The following is a 20,114-nucleotide window of genomic DNA, read 5'->3' as shown; positions in this document are numbered from 1 at the left end:
GCAGGAATGTTTTTTCAATATTTTAAGCTAAATTCTGATTCTGTTGTTCTTAAAGGGGCAGTTTGCCTTTACTTTTGCCCAAAAATATTCCCTGTGCGTTACTGTTTTCTTTAATTATCAACATGCTGTGTACTCTTTTGTAAAAGAGTGCTATTTCATTTTCTCATTACACTCCCCTCTTTGTGAGCCTTGGAAGCTCACAAAGAACATGGCTTCTTTGCCCATGGATGTGCTGTCTTTTTTTTCTTTCTGCGCATGCGTGGTTAGAGAACAAAGCAGATGCTCCTTAATGAGTTTCTGGGTCTGCACATCCTGCAATCTGTGCATCCGGCGATCTGGAGGATAGAGAAAGAGGAACAATGTCATGAGCATCTGAAAAAGTAATTGTAAATTGTTTTTGCTAAACCAAACACTGCTTGTTAATGTGGTGAGAACACTGTAATGAAAGGGAAGGTTTTGGCAACAGTAAGTAAAGGTGAACTATGTGTAAAATTATTTCTGATTTTGTTAAATCGTGACACCATTGCTAGAAATAGTCTGTTAACCTTTCAGTTCTTGGAACTTCCGTTCTCATTGAAGTTGTAATTGCAGTTACTTTTTCAAATCCCATCTATTTCTACATGGTGGGTTTACAAATGTGGCCTTTTTGAGCATGTAGCATTTTTGTGCAGTTAGATCTAAAGCCCAACTGAGCAACTAAAAACTGTGCATACGTTGCAAGGGTTTATTGCTCGTTTTGTCTAGGGGAGAGGTAAAAAGGCAGTGCTCCCCTGGGATCCAGTGGTGAACTGTGCCTCCTGTGCTCTGGCATCCTCATGTTTAGTTCTGGTCCTTTGTCAATGACATTAGGACCCTAAGCTAGTGTATTGTGAAGGTGCAAACACTACAGGAAGGAATCTTTTTATTGTTTCTTTAGGCATAAAATCTATTAAAACTTTCAGGGTGGGCATAGCCCCACTCCAAGGGATCATTTTATTTGCCCACGATTGGGCTTCTCCGTTCTAAAGTTAGCCAAAAGATTTTTTACTGGTTGCTCTGTCACCCCACACAAATATATGCAGAATATAATGCTTTTTTAGTGTACAAGGGCTCTAACACAGATAAATACTTTGCTGCAATGTTCTTCCAGCTTCCCCTCGCTGCCTGTTGCAGTCCTCCACCACTGCGCCTCTTCTCTGGTCCTGTCGCAGGTTCTCTGCCATTAGTCTTCAAGCACAATGCAAAACCAGCAGCCATTGCTGGTCCTGAATTGTACATGATACGGCGGCCTCCCTTAATTCACTGCCACAGGACTGGAATATGGTTTTAGGTGGCTAGTTCACACCACATGCAGTCCAATGCGTTTTTATTTTTTTTCTGTATCAAAAACGCATGGCAATTAGGTTATATGGTTTTCAATGGCATAGTTTACAGTACACCAGTGCTTGCAGTTCCAGTGGTAGAAAAAAAAATAGAACCTACTGCATTTTTCCTGCACTGGACTGTACTGGAACGCTGTAAAATGCATCAAAAACGCAGTGGAACACACACGTCCTTATTAAAGGTTAAGGGGGGTGGTGCACTGGACTGCACCAAAAACGCACTGGAACGCATCAAAAACACGCATCCAGAAAAGCATTTGGAACGAATTCGGGCTGCGTTTCTATGGTGTGAACTGGCCCTTACTCTATTGACGAAACAAGCATAATAATCTGCATATGGGTGGGGGGACCGCAGACCAAATTTTAGCTGCTAGTAGCTCTATAAAACAAAAAATTGCATGAATTGTCAGATGTTTTTTTTTTTTTTTCCCTCAACCCCACGTAAAAGAATAGTTTTCTCCTTTGGTTTTGCATAATGTACACACAATATTTACCATTAGCTCACATGACATGCAGGTTGCCATAGCCCCAGTCTAGACAGATCAGCCACTATGTGGTTACTCTGTAAATTTGAAGCTTGTGCAGTTAAAAAAAAATAGGATGTTTCTCGGAGCTTTTTGAGGTTTTGCAGTTGCAGTCCTAAATAATGCACCTATAGGTTACATTTATGAGAACAACTTGAGTTATTGTAAATCGGTAGATGGCGCTATATGCACAGGTCGGTTTAGATGGAAAATGCAGCTGTCTTGGTGAACCAACAGATGGCATTGCGTTGTCCCATTTTATTGTGCGCTGCAGTCATTGTAAACCAGTAGATGGCGCTCTGGGGTCCTTTATCGTTGTTAAGCACATTGTTTCTTTGCCTACCAATAGATGGCACTAGTCGTAGTAAGCTAACGGGTAACGACGAATGGTAATATATTTTGGGTTGCTATAGTTATTCTAAACCAATAGATGGCGCAGGATATAGTCACGTAAATGATCTTTGAGCAGCTTCAGTTGTTAACCAATAGACGGCGCTGGGCATTTGGAATGCATTGTTTTGAATTAATCGGCTTTAGTCATAACAAACCTACAGATGGCGCTATATGATGCCATTATTCATGTAAGAGTCCTAGTCAGCAAGTAGGTCGCGCTGAAGCGAAATTGATTTATTAACTTGCTTACTGGGCACTTAAACCCCCCTCAGTCCCAGACCAATTTTCAGCTTTCAGCGCTGATGCACTTTGAATGACAATTGCGCGGTCATACAACACTGTACCCAAATGAAATTTTTATCATTTTTTTCCCACAAATAGAGCTTTCTTTTGGTGGTATTTAATTACAGCTCGGAGTTTTATTTTTTGCTAAACAAACAAAAAAAGATGCAAAAAAATAAAAATAAAAAATCATGTTTTAATAGTTTGTTATACAATTTTGCAAACGGGTCATTTTTCTCCTTCATTGAAGTGCGCTGATTAGGCGGCACTGATGGCTGCATTGGTGGGCACTGATGGCTGCATTGGTGGGCACTGATGGCTGCATTGGTGGGCACTGATGGGCTGCATTGGTGGGCACTGATGGGCTGCATTGGTGGGCACTGATGGGCTGCATTGGTGGGCACTGATGGGCTGCATTGGTGGGCACTGATGGGCTGCATTGGTGGGCACTGATGGGCTGCATTGGTGGGCACTGATGGGCTGCATTGGTGGGCACTGATGGGCTGCATTGGTGGGCACTGATAGGCTGCATTGGTGGGCACTGATAGGCTGCATTGGTGGGCACTGATAGGCTGCATTGGTGGGCACTGATAGGCTGCATTGGTGGGCACTGATAGGCTGCATTGGTGGGCACTGATAGGCTGCATTGGTGGGCACTGATAGGCTGCATTGGTGGGCACTGATAGGCTGCATTGGTGGGCACTGATAGGCTGCATTGGTGGGCACTGATAGGCTGCATTGGTGGGCACTGATAGGCTGCATTGGTGGGCACTGATAGGCTGCATTGGTGGGCACTGATAGGCTGCATTGGTGGGCACTGATAGGCTGCATTGGTGGGCACTGATAGGCTGCACTGGTGGGCACTGATAGGCTGCACTGGTGGGCACTGATAGGCATAGTTAAGGCGGCACTAATAGGCACAGATAAGGCGGCACCGATCGGCACAGATAAGGCGGCACTGATGGGCAAAGATGGGCACAGATAAGATGGCATGGATGGGTGGCACGGATAAGTGGCACGGATGGGACTGATGGGCACTGATAGGTGGCACTGATAGGTGGCACTGCTGGGCGGCACTGCTGGGCACTGATGGGCGGCACTGGGGTGCAGCACCTTTGCGGCAGATTGTGGGCACTGTGGGTGGCACTGTTGGTGGCACTGCTGGATGGCATTGTGGGTGGCATTGTGGGTGGCACTGTGGGTGGCGCTGGGGGCACTATGGGCACTGCTGGGTGGCACTGATGGGGGGCACTTTCATTCAGGATGGCACTGCGGTGGGCACTGGCAGGGGGCAGGTGGTCAGCTGTATTGCTGGCCGTGATCGGGACTGATGTCCCGATCACGGCCGCCGGTGATCGGCTTTTTTTTTCTCTCCTCGCGCTGTCAGCGCGAGGAGGAATAATAGCCGATTACCGGCTCCGTTCTGTCACATGATCAGCTGTCATTGGCTGACAGCTGATCACGTGATAAGGGGTCGGGATCGACCCCTTACACGGATCGGTGATCAGGCGAGTCTCATGGACTCGCCGATCACAGAGCGCGCCGCGCGCGCCCCTCAGGGGGCGCGCAGGCCGCTCGTAACCAGGACGACGTCAATAGACGTAGTCCTGGAAATGTAGGTCCGCGCTAATGCCGTCATTTGGCAATAGCGCGGATCTCAAGTGGTTAATGAACGGCTGCAGTCATGGAAAACCAATAGATGACGCTAAAGGGTAACATTTATTAGTATAATACGAAACCAATAGATGGCGCTGAAGGAAGCACAGATTTATTACTGACCGGCTGATGTCTTAAACCAATAGATGGCGCTAAAGGTAGTACAGATTTATTACTAACCGGCTGAAGTCTTAACAAACCAATAGATGGCACTGAACGGTCACCGATTTGTTACTGACCTGCTATAATCTTAGCAAACCAATAGATGGCGCTGAAGGAACGCATATGTAGTCGTATCAAACCAACAGATGGCGCTGGATGAACACTTGATTTTTACTGAGCTACTGCATTTAAAACAAACCAATAGATGGCACTTGAAGGATACAGGTTAATTACAAAGCGGCTGCAGTCATAGCAAAGTAATAGACGGCGCTGAATGTTTAAGTAGAATGCCGAGTTGTCTTCGTTTTAGGGCTGCAACTAACGATTCTTTTCTTAATCAATTAGTTGGCTGATTTATTATTTCAATTAATCGGTTATTGACCTTAAAAACAAAAGTGTGGTGTATAATTTAGTTACTATGTGTAGTTGTAAAAAAAGGCACTTTATTCTTAAATATCTCTATGCAGTGATAAATATAAATAACCAACTAACTGGTTAGGGAGCAAAATATCTAATCCACTCTGAGAATAACCAACAGAAGAGATATACTATATGTACTATTAGAGGGTGAATCTGGTAAAAATCATCAGACTCGGAGATCAGTTTTTTTTTTTTTTTAATTAAAAACAGTCTTCCTTCAAAAAAATGCAATTTTAAGAACATTTGTTCTATTTTCTAATCGTTAGTGGGGTCAAATTGACATTTGTTTTCAACCAGTGATGGGAAAATTTGGATATAGAAAACTTCTTGGTCAAATAAATTTTCAGACAGTGTATGTGGTTTTCATTTAGAAATTGCATTCATTTTAAAAACAGAATGTTAAAAAAAGTGAGAATTTCAAACATTCTTTCATTCAGCAAATGTACAAAGATTTTTCGTCTAAATATTCTCGTCTGAAAATTGATCCGTGTGGCCAGCATGAGGCTCGGTACACACCTATGCAGTTTGCGTTTGATCTGTTTTTGCTGAGTTTTGATTTTTGCACACGTGATTTTGCTGCGATTTGCGTTTGCATTTTTTTGCCCAATTTGTTGGGCAGAATAAGAAACACAAATTGCTGCGAAAACGCATTACATGCTTCTCTATTGAAGTATATTGAACCAAAAAATCACCGTTGTGTGAATGCGTCCCATAGGAAACCATGTACATGAACTGTAGTGCGTTTCTGCAAAAAAAAAAAACATTGATGTGAACCAGGTCTAAGACATTTAGTAACCTAATGGGGTTAAAAAAAACTAAAATTGGCCCTTTTTATAGTAGAAAAAAGCAGATGATCACTACTGTAAGGGGTTCATTTTTTTACTGTAGAACAGTAAAAGTAATATTTACAGTAGCGATTATTTGCTCTTTGTACTATAAAGGGCTTTTTTTTTTTTTTTTTTTTTTTTTTATTTTGACCCCATTATGTTGCCCGATTAATCGATTATTAAATAGTAATTGATTAATTTCATAATCAGTTGTCTATTAATCGATTAGTTGTTTCAGCCCTACATTGTTTTTTGAGATCCTGGTCATGAGTTGTGTGCTTGGGGTTGTAATATGGAGTTAAGGATTACTGTGGTAATGTGTAAATTTCATATCCTTGTATCTACCGGTATGTCTGCAGTAACCAATGTCCTTGTGATATATTAACCATTTAAGGACCGAGCCTCTTTCTGAAATTTGGCGTTTTAAAAGTTAGTTTTTTTTCTGCTTAAAAATTACTTGGGACCCCCCAAAAAAAACACCCTAAAAATAAAAATGGCGGTCATTGCAATACTTTCTGTCACACCGTATTTGCGCAGCTTTTTTTAAAAATATATCTTTTTTTTAATATTGTGAAAGATAATTTTACGCTGAGTAAATTAATACACAACATATCATGCTTCAAAATTGCACTCGCTTGTGGAATGGCAACAAATTTTTACCCTTAATCTCCATAGGCGATGTTTAAAAAAATTCTACAGGTTGCAAGTTTTGAGTTAGAGGGGTGGTCTAGGTCTAGAATTATTCTCACTTTTTAATCTTAAAAAAAAAATAAAAAAAATAAATAAAATAAAAAGTGTCACTTTTATTCCTATTACAAGGATTACAAGGAATTTTGTCATTTGAAATTATTATATATTTTTTTTTTTAAATGGCTCTTTAAGAGCTAAGGGCAGAAGTGACGTTTTGACGTTGCTTGTGCCCTGCAACGATATGGAGACGGGTGGGGTCCATCGTCTCCTCACACGTCTCCATACCTAGCCAGCAAAAGGATGCGATGAACTCCGCCACTACCGACCCCTCCGGTAAGCATTGGAGGGCACCGGCGCATGGCAGGAGGGGGCCTCTCCCGCCATCGATTTAAAAGTGATCTTGCGGAGAATCCACCAGAGGGATCACTTTTATCTGAAAGTGGACCACCCGCTGAAGGGGAAGATACCGGGGGTTATTCCTCTTCAAATTGGTGGCGTAAAACGACGGCGGGCGGTCCGTATTGGTTAAAATGCTGAATTTAGGGAATTTTCAAAATTTAACATCTACAGTTATTCTAACAAGATGGAAACCACTTTCTAAATAAACTTTCAGTGCAAAGTGTGCATTTATGGCAAATCAATAGAAAAGGTTGTTTTCCTATATTATATGGCACTAAATGTCTGTCTGGGAAGATGCTATGTGTTTGCAGTTAGCTGAAACTAATAGAGGTTTCCAAGTAGGGTACTCTTCTGAGCCAATGCATAGGGGGAGAAATGTGTTTTTAGTTAAAAAGAAAATAAATAAATATAATTTATTATAGTATGGGGCTTTAAAGGCAACAACATTAATACAGAGTAAAAAAAGCATTTATTACATATAAAATTTGCTTGCACATACATGTAATCAGTTAAAAGCATAACATTAAAAAAAAAAGTACATAGCATAGAATTCTATCGTAAATACCCTCCGATTGTTGGGCAATCTCTTGTTCCCTACGCGTTTCTGGTTCAAGCCCTTCGTCAGGGATATTAGATAGAATATGTGATCATAAATTTGTCAAGCTGATTTGAAGGAGTATACTGTACTATGCAAACAAAAAAGGCAGTGAGACACTGCAGAAGCTGGCGTCACTGGAAACCTACTGACACTGCCCCACGGAATCAATAGGTATTGTATGGGAGTTTTCCATAAACTGGTCACAAATCGGGGTGGTATGCGAAGTGCAATGAAGGGATTGTTTTAAACAGTATTCAATATGATTTTTGAGTGATGCTATCCAAGCCTCAATATAGCCTCCTTGGTGCGTTTATAACTTGGTGTCACTTGAAGAAACCCCTCTCTCTGTGGTTGATGCAGCTGGCATCCATCTCTCCCGGCAGTGCAGTAAGCTTCTTGACAAATTTATGATCACATATTCTCCTAACCAATAACCCGACGAAGGGCTTGAACTAGAAATGCGTCATACCAGAGATTTTTCAACAACTGGAGTATTTATGATATAATTCTATGCTCGCTATGTAGTTTTGTTTTGTTTTTTGATATGTTATGCTTTTAACTGATCATTACAACCTGTATCTGTGATCAAATTTTATATGTAATGAACGCTTTTTACTACTTTTTTTCCTCTTTTTATAAAGAAATTACAATGTAGGTGTAAAGTGTACTTGTTTCTTTGTCGGTAGACATGTGTATATGAAGCAAAACTAACCTGCTCCCACATGCATTGGGTTAAAAACGGAGCTCCTGCCCCCCCCCCCCCCCCAATGAAAAACGTTTTACTTTTAGGAACCCACAATGTCGGCACCCCAGCCAATTTTTCAGTTGGCTCTCAGGTGCTGCCTCCACTATTCTGTGCTGGGCTTTGTGTTTGTCACTTTTTTGTATCCTTTTGTTTGGTGTATACACGTTTGTCACTGTGTGATGAGTAGTGTGTGGGTCCTCGGACCAACCCTGAAAGTCTTGGGGGGCAGGGGGCATAGGCATTTTGGCTTGGTTCTCCCTCTCTCATGGGGTCTCCCATCTTGGGTGCGTCTATTTTCAGCAGAGAAAGGGGTCTGTGTGGTTTTCGGCCAGCTACACCCATGTGATGTACCTCAGTCCCCGTCTGGAGCCTAACGCCCCGGGGGATCAGGGTAAGGTCCTTCCCTAGTGGAGGACAGTGTAACGCCGTTGCATGTTTTCTCACTTTGTGTGTGTGTGCACTTTTTTGGCACCGGGTGGAATTTTTGGGTGTGTTTCACACTCCACTGGCTTTTCAAAAAAAATACTTAATGTGATTGTAGCCGTATTAGTGCAATTGTGACAGAGAAAATTGAGTACTGTCCGTGATACTTTTTTTTATTTGCACTAACATACAAATTTTTCAGGACAAGCTTTCGGGGTATGTCACCTTCTTGAAGAAGTGGACATACCCCGAAAGCTTGTCCTGAAAAATTGTATGTTAGTGCAAATAAAAAAAGTATCACGGACAGTATTTTCTCTGTCAAAAAAAATAAAAAATCAGACCAGCACCAGTACCCATCAGAATGAGCTCCACTTTGGAGACCCCACTACACACACCCCATCAGAATGACCAGCACTTTGGAGATGGCTCACATACTGAGGAAAGCCTTCATCAATACAATAGAATAGATGGTGCTCAGCAGTTGTGGCGTTAAACCAACAGATAGATGGTGCTGTAGATACTTTTTTTCGGTTTCTGAAAAGTGCGTTGGTAATAGTTCAATAGATGGCGCTCAAGACTTCTAGTGGGGTTAAAAAATGTGTATTGTAAATAACCAATAGATGGCGTTGAAGAAAATTTTTATTTATTTTTTCCTTGGTTGAGAGTGACGTATTATATTAGACCAATAGATGGCGCTGAAGAAGTTGTATTTTGTTTATGGAAGAGAAAGAAGTAGACCAATAGGTGGTGCTGATGGGTTTTGATTAATTTCTTAAAGCTGAGGTTATATTTTTAGTATATGTGCTACTTAGACCAGTAGATGGCACTGAAGAGATTTCTGATCTTTCCCTAATGCAAAGTAATGTTCTGTTGGGGTTGTGAATGCTGATGGACAATAGCTCTAATGCTATGTTTACATTAGACTCTATTGTGCCAATTCTAATCAGCATTCTAGTGCATAAATGGACACTATGAATTTACCCCTAGGGATCCATTCACACCTGTATGTTTGTAGCTTGTTAAAATGCACTTTCCTTTTCAGTGCATCAAAAGCGCATGAAAAACCTTCCCCTCTAAAACCTATGCAATTGTTCATATCTATGCACTGTATTTTTAAGCAGTGCACTGCATTTTAGAAAAATTCTGTTTGCTGCATCTTCAATGAATTTTCTTTAAAAATGCACTTTCCATGTAAGTCAATGGTAGCATACCAAAAAACATTGTTTTGTTTTTTGAGCCACCTGTCTATTTTTTCCCAGGTTAATGAGGAAGGAAAACATGAAAAATGCATATAATGCACAATATGTTGGTTTTAACACAATGCATCAAAAGCAAGATAACACAACATGCGGTTTCAAGAAAATGCAGATCGCATTTTCTAACACACAGGTGTGAATGGGCCGTAATTGTGTTTTTTATTTTGTGGTGTTAATATTTTAATCCCTTATATATTTTTTGTTGCTAAATAACTGCTATATAACCTTGATGCCTGTAACCCTGAATAATATTGAGGATTTATATATAACACATTCCCAGCCGTGAAAACCAGTCTTCATGTAATCTATAAAATGGACACACATTAAGAAAATGGCAAAGAAATTATTAACAATAGCTAAAAAATTAAGTTATTGCTCAAGCGTAATAAAAGCAAAAGAAATGGTAAATCAAAAAATTATTCTATAATAAAAATAGTAAAGGCAGTAGAAAGCCTTTTAAATGTTTGGGAAATGTGCACAGTCCTGTTAAAGTGTGTGTGTGTGTGTGTGTGTGTGTGTATATATATGTATGTATGTATGTATATATATATATATATATATATATATATATATATATATATATATATATGTGTATATGTGTGTGTGTGTGTGTGTGTATATATATATATATATATATATATATATATATATATATATATATATATATATATATATATATATATATATATATATATATATATATATATATATATATATATATATATATATAATTATAAAATGACCCCATCAAAATAAACCCAACCCCACCGCATGCGCACACGCGCACACACACCATCAGATTCACCAGTGCTGCCCCCTCCCTGCCATATTTGTGTCCCCATTAGAGCCATCAAAACCTCCACACACATTTTGTGTTCATTAGACACACACCCCCCCATCAAAACAACCAGCCGTTTGTAGATCCCCGCTACACTACCTGTACTCTGGAGACCCGCTATAGATCCCATACCGAGGAACGGAAAGCCTTTATCAATACAATAGATACAATACATTTGCTCTGGAAAAAAGAAAGGTAGTGTCAATAGATGGCGCTGTAGATACTTTTTTTGGATTCAGAAATGTGTGTTAGTAATAGTTCAATAGATGGCACTGAAGAAGTTTTTGGGGTTTTTTTTTTTTTTTTTTTTTTTTTTTGATTGAGAATGAAGTATTTTATTAGACCAATAGATGGCAGTGAAGAACTTTTATATACGGAAAGGGAAAGTAGACCAATAGGTGGCGCTGATGGGTTTAAATTAATTTCTTAAAGCTGATGTTATATTTTTAGTATATGTGCTACTTAGACCAGTAGATGGCACTGAAGAGATTTCTGATCTTTCCCTAATGCAAAGTAATGCTACACCAATAGATGGTGCCAAATTTGAGTTCTGTTAGAGATGAGAATGCTGAAGTTGTAATGGACAATAGATCTAATGTTGTGCTTACGTTAGACTCGATTGTACCAATTCTAGTGCATAAATAAATGGATAAATGGACACCATGAACTTACTATTAGGGATCCATTCACATCCGTATGTTTGTAGCTCATAAAAATGCACCTCCCTTCTCATTGCGTAAAAAAGCGCATGAAAACTGTCCCCTTTAAATCATATGCAATTGTTCATATCTATGCACTGTATTTTTAACCACTTCAGCTCCGGACCAATAAACACCTTAAGGACCAGAGGTCTTTTTGCAATTTCGCACTGCGCTGCTTTAACTGGTAATTGCGCGGTCATGCAATATTGCACCCAAACGAAATTTGCGTCCTTTTCTTCCCACAAATAGAGCTTTCTTTTGATGGTATTTGATTGCCTCTGCGATTTTTTTTTTTTTGTGATATAAATGGAAAAAGAGCGAAAATTTTGAAAAAAAAAGATATTTTCTTCTTTTTGTTATAAGAAAAATCGAATAAACTAAATTTTAGTCATACATTGAGGGCAAAATTTATTCAGCCACATGTCTTTAGTAAAAAAAATGTCAATAAGCGTATATTTTTTGGTTTGCGCAAAAGTTATAGCGTCTACAAACTAGAGTACATTTTCTGGAATTTACACAGCTTTTAATTTATGACTGCCGATCTCATTTCTTGAGGTGCTAAAATGGCAGGGCAGTACAAATCCCCCCCAAATGACCCCATTTTGAAAAGTAGACACCCCAAGGAAATTGCTGATGGGTATGTTGAGCCCATTGAATATTTATTTTTTTTGTCCTAAGGGATTGAATAATGACAAAAAAAAAAAAAAAAAAATTTTTTTTACAAAAAGTTGTCACTAAATGATATATTGCTCACACATGCTATGGGCATATGTGAAATGACACCCCAAAATACATTCTGCTGCTTCTCCCGAGTACGGGGATACCACATGTGTGGGACTTTTTGGGAGTCTAGTCGCGCACGGCACCCCGAAAACCAATCACCACCTTCAGGATTTCTAAGGGTGCAAATTTTTGATTTAACTCCTCACTACCTATCACAGTTTCGAAGGCCATAAAATGCCAAAATAGCACAAAACCCCCCCAAATGACCCCATTTTGGAAAGTAGACACCCCAAGCTATTTACTGAGAGGCATGTTGAGTCCATGGAATATTTTATATTTTGCCAAAAGTTGCGGGAATATTACAAACTTTTTTTTTTTTTTTGCACAAAGTTGTCACTAAATGATATATTGCTCACACATGCTATGGGCAGAAGTCAAATTACACCCCAAAATAAATTCTGCTGCTTCTCCCGAGTACGGGGATACCACATGTGGGGGACTTTTTGGCAGCCTAGCCACGTACGGGACCCCGAAAACCAAGCACTGCCTTCCGGATTTGAATATAAAATGCTATAAAAAACAAACTAACCAGAGTCACCCGTAACACTTATACGGTGATCAGTGGTGAAAGGGTTAACTAGGGGCAATCAGGGGGTTCAAATTTTTATTAGGTAGTATATGGGGGTCCCTGGCGCTATATAAAAACCTGACGGGGAACCTAAATAACTAACTGGCTAACCAGCGTCACCAGTGACACTTATACTGTGATCGCTGGTGAAAGGGGGTGAAAGGGTTAACTAGCAGCAATCAGGGGGTTAAAACCATTATTGGGTAGTATATCGGGGTACCTAGCGCTATAAAAACCTGGCGGTGAACCTAAAAAAATAACTAGCTACCTAGCGACACTGATGCAGCGTTCAGAAAAATTATCGCTTAGTGACACTGGCAAAAGGGGGTGAAAGGGTTAACTAGCGGAAATCAGGGGGTTAAAACCATTATTGGGTAGTATATCGGGGTACCTAGCGATATAAAAACCTGGCGGTGAACCTAAAAAAATAACTAGCTACCTAGCGACACTAGCGACACATGCAGCGATCAGAAAAATGATCGCTTAGTGACACTGGCAAAAGGGGGTGAAAGGGTTAACTCTAAGGGCAATCAGGGGGTTAAATCTTTATTGGGGGGTGATAGGGGGCTACCCTGGACCTAACACTAACTGTCCTGACAGTTTTTACTGTCACAACTGACACTGAATGCATTGATCAGTAAAGAAATGATCAATGCAATCAGTGACACTGTGACTGGGGGGGGAGGGGGGGCGGGGGGGGGGATCGGGGGGGGTTTGTGTGCCTGTGTGTACCTACATGTCAGTGTAGTGTTGGTGCACACTTACTTTTACTCTTCTCCTCGTAGTCCGGTCAAAAAGACCGCCCCGAGGAGAATGACATCACTTCCTCCTTCCTGTGTAAACAATACACAGGGGAGGAAGCTTCTCATTGGCCAGGAGCGATCCAGAGGGGGTGGCCGAAAACCAACGGCCATCCCCTCATCACGGAGCGCTCCTGGACCGAATCGGACCGCCGTAAACAGCGGGAGGGGGTCCGATCGGACCCCCCACCCGCTGGAAGGCAATCACGTAGATGTACGTGATTGTGCCTGCCTGTGCCATTGTGCTGACGTACAATGGCAATACGGCGGTCCTCAAGTGGTTAAGGGATTAAGAAGGTGGTTCTTTATGAAGTGGTCACGTGGTTGTAGACCTGGCGTCCGAGTTTAGAGGAAAAGGGTGCAAAGAGATGGGGCATAGATTTGTAGGGTCCAAGGATGGCTTTTTAAGTATGAGGGTTAGAGAGTGTAGGATAGAGTCAGAACGGGACCATAGTATTTGGGAGGGAATAGCTCCAGGGGACAGGTGCTTAGGTGGGTGGCATTAGAAAGGAGTTTAGCAACTTTGTATATAGTAGCAAGTTTGAATAAGGGGAGTGTTAATTGGGGGAGATACCTGTACAGTGGAGATTTAATCCCTTTTGATCCCTTCTATATTTTTTGTAGCTACATATTACTGCATAGTAGGGCTGGGGAAAAAAATTGATTTGAGTTGAGAGGTCAAATCGATTCAAATTTTCAGCAAATCTTTTCATCTTAGATTTATTTGCATTTTTTTTCCCTCCTCCAGGACCGGCGCTGACACTGCGCCGGTCCTGAGAAGCTAAGGGCAGGAGCTTTTAGGTGAGGCTGCGGCTTCGGCTTAGTCTGCGAGCCGCGGACTAGGCCAAAGCCTCTCCTAAAAACTCCTGCTTGCAGCTCCTCAGGACCGGCGTGGTGTCCATCAAAAAAAAAAAAATTGAATCGTGAATCGGTTTTTCTTAAAATAAAAAAAAAATCGCCCAGCTCTACTGCATAGGCTATATAACCTTGCAGCATGCAACCCTGAATAACATTGAGGATTTGTATAGTGCCAATAATTTGCACCACACATACAATGATACATGTCATTCAAACAAAATGCATTCCCTGCCAAGCAAACCAAAGTATTCTCTGCACTCTTCATGTAATGTATAAAATGGGCACATTAGAAAATGACAAGCAGATAGCCATGTGACAGTATTACTTACTAACTATAGCTGAAAAAACGAATTTATTGCACAGGCATAATAAAAGCAAAAGAAATGGTAAATCAAAAAAATTATCTAATAAAATAAAAATAGTAAAGGCAGTAGAAAGCCTTTTTAAATTTTATTTTGGAAATTTTCACAGCCCTGATAAAAACAATAGAAAAGGGAAAAAAAATGTATTTTAAAAAATAGATATGTCCCCAACAAAGCCATCAAAATCACCCCCACACACAAATTTGTGTCCCCATCGGAGCCACCACCCCCCTCTCTGCAATATTTGTGTCCCCATCAGAGCCATCAAAACCCCCCCACACATTTGTGTTCCAATCAGACACCCCCCCCATCAGAACGACCAGCACTTTGGAGACCCCCCCGCTACACATCCCCTATCAGTATGACCAGCATTTTGGAGATCCCGTTATAGATGGCTCCCATACTGAGGAAAGCCTTTATCGATCGATACAATAGATTTCCCTCAGCAGTTGCTTTGGGGAAAAAGAGGCTCTGTAGATCCTTCTGAGTCAGAAAAGTTTGTTCGTAATAGTTCAATAGAGGGCGGCCAAAAGTTTTAGTGGGTTTCATAAATTTTTATTGTAAATAACCATTATGGCACTGAAGAATTTTTTTTTTCTGGTTGAGAGTGAAATATTAGACCAATAGATGGCGCTGACGTTTTTGTTTATCCAAAGGGAAAGAAGTAAACCAATAGGTGGCACCGATGCGTTTCAATTCATTTCTTAAAGCTGACATATTTTTAGTATATGTTCTGCTTAGACCAGTAGATGGCACTGAAGAGATTTCTCATCTTTCCCTAATGCAAAGTAATGCTACACCAATAGATGGTGCCGAAGAGTTCTGTTGGTGTTGTGAATGCTGAAGTCGTAATCGACTATAGAGCTAATACATTAGACTCTATTGTGCCAATTCTATCCAGCATTCTAGTGCATAAATAAATGGCTACCATGAATTTACCACTAGGGATCCATTTACACCTGTTTGTAGCTCACAAAATTGCACCTTCTCAGTGCGTCAAAAAAAGCGCACTGTGCGTTTTTGCAAAATCCTGTTTGCTGGATCTTCAATACTTCAAAACCACACACACACATTTTGTGTTCCCATCAGACACACAGTAAAGGCAGTGGAAAGCCTTTTACATTTTATATCGGGAAATCTGCACAGCCCTAATGAAAATGATAGAAAAGGCAAATAAAATGTATTTTAAAAAACATATGTTACCATCAAACCCCCCCTATTTTTTTTTTCCCCAATCAGAGCCCTCAACCCCCCTCCTACACGTGTGCACACACATAAAAATAAATGTCCCCATCAGAGCCACCAGCACTGCTACTCAGCTCCCCCCCCCCACCATATTTGTGTCCCCCATCAGAATCAATACAATAGATGGTGCTCAGTTACTTGGGGGGGGGGGTGGAAGTTGGTGTTAAACCAACAGAAGGCGCTGTAGATACTTTTTTTTTTTTTTTTTTTTTTTTCCAAGCTAAAAGGGACATTAGTAATGGTTCAATAGATGGCGCCCAAGAGTTCTAGTGGGGCTTATAAATCTGTGTTATAAATGACCAATAGATGGCGCTGGAGACTTTTTTTTTTTTTTTTTGGAAGAGTGACGTATATTAGACCAATAGGTGGCGCTGATGAGTTTCTATTCATTTCTAAAAGCTGACGTTATATTTTTAGTATATGTGCTGCTTAGGCCAGTAGATGGCACTGAAGAGATTTATCTTTCCCTAATGCAAAGTAATGCTACACCAATAGATGGTGCCCAAGAGTTCTGTTGGTGTTGTGAATGCTGAAGTCGTAATGGACAATAGATCTAATGCTGTGCTTTACTCGATTGTACCAATTCTAGCCCGCCTTCTAATGCATAAATGGACACCATGCATTTTCCACTAGGGATCAATTCACAACTGTATGTTTGTAGCTCACTAAAATGCACCTTTTCAGTGCATCAAGTGCATGAAAAAAAATTCCCCTTTAAAACCTTTGAAATTGTTCATATCTATCCGCTGTATTTTAAAGCAGTGCGTTATTGCAAAATTCTGTTTGCTGTATCTTCAATAAATTTTCTTTTAAAAATGCACTTTCCATGTAAGTCAATGGTAGCATACCAAAAATGCATGGTGTTTTTTGAGCCACCTGTCCATTTGTTCCCAGATGAATGAGGAAGGAAAACATGTAAAATGCACAATGTGTTGCATTGGTATTAAGACAATGCATCAAAAGCAGGATAACGCAACATGTGTTTTCCAGATAATGCATATTGCGTTTTCTAACACACAGATGTGAATTGGCCATGAGTTTTTTTTTTTTTGGACTGTTAATATTTAACCCCTTTGACCCCTTCTGTATTTTGTGCAGCTACATATTACTGCATAGGCTATATAACTACTGTATTACCTTGCAGCATGCAACCATGACAAATAACATTGAGGATTTATATAGTGCTAATAATTTGCACCACACATACAATAAAATAAAGATACATGTCATTCAAACAAAATTAATTCCCTGCTGTGAAAAACCAATGTATTCTCTGCACTCTTCATGTGATGTATAAAATGGACATATTAAAAAATGGCAAGGAAATGACTAATTATAGCTTGCACAGGTTTAATAAAAACGAAGAAAGGTGGTAAACCAAAAGATGGCGCTGTAGATATTTTTTTCGAATTCAGAAAGGTCAGTTAGTAAATAATTCAATAGATGGCGCTGAAGAGTTCTAGTAGAGTTCAGAAATTTGTACTGTAAATGTCCAATAGATGGCACTGAAGACATTTATTTTTTTTGGTTGAGAATAAAGTATTATATTAGACCAATAGATGGCAGTGAAGAACTTATTTTGTTTGCGGAAAGGGAAAGAAGTAGATGGCACAGAAGAGATTTCTGCTCTTTCCCTAATGCAAAGTAATGCTACACCAAAAGATGGTGCCCAAGAGTCATGTTGGTGTTGTGAAAGCTGGCGTAGTAATGGGCAATAGATCTAATGCCATGCTTGGGTTGGACTTGATTGTACCAATTCTAACCAGCGTCCTAGTGCATAAATAAATGGAGACACCATGAACTTACCACTAGGGATCCATTTTCATCTGTTTGTAGCTTGCTAAAATGCAACTTTCTTCTCGGTGTGTCAAAAGCGCATGAAAAACCTTCCCCTTTAAATCCTATGCAATTGTTCATATCTATGCATTGTTAAAGACCAGGTATTCCCCCACCCCCCAAAGGGTGCCAGTTGTGGCACCGGAGGGGGAAAGGAGACAAATGAGTGGAAATTCAACTTTTGGGTGGAACTCGGCTTTAAAGAATTGTTTGTGGTTCAGTAAGTAGACCTCATGACTAGCTGATAGATGGCGCTGAAAGCTGTTACGTTTTTTAGAAATTCTAAATTAATAGATTGCACTGTTGGGTACTTATTTATTAGAGTTGCTGTAGTAGTATTAAACCAATAGATGGCGATGACAAGTCATATATTTAGTGCTGTAGCAATGCTAAACCTGTTTAAGACCCCTTTCACACTGGGCCGTTTTTCAGGCGCTTTTGGGCTAAAAATAGCACCTGTGAAACGCCTGGAAAAAATCCTCCCCTGCAGCCCCAGTGAAAAAGCCTGACTGCTTTCACACTGGGATGGTGCGCTTGCAGGACATTGGTAAAAGTCCCGCAAGTAGCATCTTTGGGGCGGTGTATACACCACTCCTCCACTGACCCTGCCCATTGAAATGAATTGGCAATGGCGCTATTAACCCTTTCTATGGCTTCTAGTGGGGGTTAGGCACCCCACTAGCGGCTGAAAAGCACAGCTAAAATGATAAGGTGCCGGCGCTTTACGCACTAATGTGGCTCAGTGTCAGTTTGAAAGGGCTCTAATAGATTCCATTGAAGAGACCTCGTGTTGTACTAATGTAAACCCAATAGATGGTGATGCGGGGGTAATTGCATATTTGAGTGCTGTAGTCATTCAGTCTAAAGCCATAGATGGCGGTGAATTCATGTATTAAAGAGGAAACAATGACGTAACATGCATGGGAGCTGCCGGCCATGGCACAGGGCTCTGAAGAAACGGCACAGTGGGCAATCCTTCAAAGTGCATGCGCTAATGATGCCATTGGCGTATACAGTAAATATCTCCCTCAATGGTGCACATTTAGATATTTACAGTACCTATAGGCAAGCCTTATTATAGGCTTACCTATAGGTACAATGCATGGAGTTCCTCTTTGTGTTGTAATGATAAACCTATTTTTAATAGATGACGCTGAAGAGTCCTTTATGTATTTTTGAGCATTGCTGTAATGTAAACCAACAGATGGCGCTGTAGGTACTTATTCGAGTTCTTTTAATTATTTTAGTCCTATAGATGGCGCTGTAGGGGTACTTGCATATTCAAGTGCGTTTATTAATTGTAGCCCAATAGATGGCGGCATAGTCCCGTGTTGAAATGCCAAGTCCATAGATGGCACGGTTTCGTTATTATATTAAAGAGGATCGTGGTAACCCGCACTATGGGATATACGTAAATATTCAAGTGCTGTAGTAATACTAAACCAATAGATGGCGCTGACGAGTTACACTGCTCATAAAAATGAAAGGAACACTTTTAAAACTCATCAGATCTCAATGGGGAAAAATATATCATGCTGGATATCTATACTGGTATGGACTGGGTGATGTGTTGGGAACGAAAGGATTAGGGCTGAAACAATTAATCGGCAACTAATCGATTATGAAATTAATTGATTACTATTTTCATAATTGATCGGCCAGTAATATAATGGGGTTAAAAAAAACTAAAATGAGCCGTTTATAGTACAAAAATATAATCACTACTGTAAATATTACTTTCACTGTTCTACAGTAAAAAATGAACCCCTTCCAGTAGTGATTATCTGCTTTTCTTTGTACTATAAAGCTAATTTTAGTATTTTTAACCCCATTATGTTACTAAACGTCTTAGGCCTGGTTCACATCTATATGTTTATTGGTGCTTTTTGCAGAAACGCACTACAGTTCATTTACATGGTTTCTTATGGGACACGTTCACATCTGTGCTTTTTTTCAGCCACTGCATATTTGGAAAGGGTCAGGGACTTGTAACGCAAAACAGTGCTTTTTTTGGTTCAATATACTTCAATGGAGAAGCTGCAGAAAAGAATGTAATGCATTTTTGCAGCAATTTGTGTTTTTTTTAATCTGCCCAAAAAAAAAAAAAGCAAAAAGCGCAAATTGCAGTAAAATCATGTGCACAAAAATCAAAACGCACAGCAAAAAAGCACTGCAGAAACAGATCAAAAGCAAAAACTGCATAGGTGTGTACTTATCCTTAGCTGGCCACACGGATCAATTTTCAGGTGAGAATATTCAGATGAAAAATCTTTGTACATTTCGCTGAATGAAAGAATTTTGTTTGAAATTTTATACTTCATTTCTGAACTAAAAACACACACTGTCTGAAAATTCCTTTGACGAAGAAGTTTTCTATTTCCAAATTT

At 40.1% G+C, this 20,114-nt stretch overlaps 1 protein-coding gene across 1 annotated transcript in view; it reads left to right on the top strand.

The window, feature by feature from the left end:
* The window catches only part of MTREX (Mtr4 exosome RNA helicase), a 124,548-nt gene that overhangs the window by 23,808 nt on the left and 80,626 nt on the right, over positions 1 to 20,114 (top strand). The gene's annotated exons all lie outside the window — the stretch shown is intronic.

Source organism: Lithobates pipiens, unplaced genomic scaffold, assembly GCF_037356315.1.
Source record: "Lithobates pipiens isolate NorthernLeopardFrog02 unplaced genomic scaffold, aLitPip1_a1.2 Scaffold_3, whole genome shotgun sequence".
In the NCBI taxonomy this organism is placed as follows: Eukaryota; Metazoa; Chordata; class Amphibia; order Anura; family Ranidae; genus Lithobates; species Lithobates pipiens.
Note: the sequence above shows the minus strand (reverse complement) of the source record. Positions and strands in the feature narration are given on the sequence as shown.